Source organism: Poecilia latipinna, unplaced genomic scaffold (assembly GCF_001443285.1).
Source record: "Poecilia latipinna isolate Pla-1442-1.1 unplaced genomic scaffold, P_latipinna-1.0 Scaffold7721, whole genome shotgun sequence".
Classification (NCBI taxonomy): Eukaryota; Metazoa; Chordata; class Actinopteri; order Cyprinodontiformes; family Poeciliidae; genus Poecilia; species Poecilia latipinna.
Window position 1 is genome coordinate 1 of NW_015120337.1, and position 1,614 is coordinate 1,614.

The 1,614-nt window shown below is 33.0% G+C and overlaps 1 long non-coding RNA gene across 1 annotated transcript; it reads left to right on the forward strand.

Annotated features, from left to right (window-relative positions):
• The first annotated feature begins 6 nt into the window (after window positions 1-6).
• Window positions 7-1,197, forward strand: LOC106944270 (uncharacterized). The gene is made up of 2 exons (XR_001424185.1): window positions 7-217; window positions 740-1,197. It is a non-coding gene; the product is annotated as an uncharacterized LOC106944270 (long non-coding RNA).
• Window positions 1,198-1,614: the final 417 nt, after the last annotated feature.

Below are 1,614 nucleotides of genomic sequence, written 5' to 3' on the forward strand. Positions count from 1 at the left end.
AATGGGGTATATGCCATGGACTTCCGTTTTAGCACTTCCGCATTTTTTAGCCACATAGAATGCTTCCGGTGCGCAGGCAGCAGTATGTTAACAGTGGCTCCTCAGTCGTTGCAGGACTATTAATGATGCCTATAAAATTATTCAGACGTCCTGAAACGCTCCAACAACAACAAAGGATTTAAGCTGGATGTGTCAAAACTTCACAATAACTTCAAAGGTAAGTTAATAAATCGTTTGTATTCACCATAATGCCTCATGTCTGACGTAGCTAACAGGGACAAGCTTACAAAGGTGCTATGTAAATGTTAAGTGTTTTGATTATCTGTGCAGTGTGGAATCTACATATCTATGCTTTATAGATATAGATATATATCTATATAAACATATATAGATCTGTCTATATTGTGCCCCAGCTATCAGTCGAAGCTGAAGTTAGCTTCCCAATGTAGCATCTAATTCGGAAAATAGCTAAAGGGCGATTACACTTAATTTTTCACTATCTTGAGCTTTTTTAATGTGTTGTACTTTAAAAACTACAACACCTAGTCATTTCAAACCTAACTAGATTATTCTGTACTAACAGCAGAATAAATAAAACATTTGTGAAACCTTCTAATTGATTTGTGAAATTTGTAAAATATCAATAATAGATTCCAGAACGCCTTAGATCTGAATTATTAAAGTGGCATTGTTATTTTAACTTTCCGTTTTCTTTCTTTTTTTAAAATCTTTATCATAGTTGGAGTTGGACAGAAGTTCTGTTTCATGGCTTCCTGGAGGGAGAGATCGGCTCAGCTAATGTTACCAACAACTTTTCTCCTATTAACATTTTTGTTTTTCTTTATATAGAAAGTATTTCTATCAGTTGCTTTTTCCATTTTGTTTACAGTATTTGCTCTATTTTTTATTTTTACCTTAATGCTTACCTGGTCAGTTGAGGTGGAAATGTACATCCTGTTGATTACTGACAAATGTCAGAACCACATGGACTGAGCTGGTTAGTCAGATCAATCTGAATCTTTATTTCTCATTAAAACGACTTCTTGTAATTTTAAGACATTGTTATAAAATTGCATCTTTATTCTGCTGTAACGATGACTGCATTCTTGCAATTAAAATTTCTTGTATCCTGACCGTAATGCTCCCTTATACAACTCACAGAACAGATGATTGAAATAAAGGCACTTTTTGAAAGTATTTTCTGTGGTTTTATTGTAGAAATTGAGGGCAGGAGGAATCGATTAAAATCAAATCTGGTATGAAAAAGACTCTTGTAAGTCACATCATCCAGGTTATTCAGTATATTAAATTATATGACTAACTACATATTACTTAATATTCACATTTCTTTGCTGGTATTACCTAAAAGTGTTGCATTTTAACATCTCACTTTAATTCCTGATCTACATGTAAATACTTGATATAACATAAAAACTGAGAAAAGGAAAAAAAAGGTTTGTAAAATGTAGAGTATTACAAATGATATTCAATTTTATTGTAGGTACAAACAGGATAACAAAATGAACAGTGAATATATAATATACTTTCTAGCAGCTAATCAGACGTCAGACTTGTTCGCCTTTACTGGTGATGAAAACTCGTCACTCTGGAGGA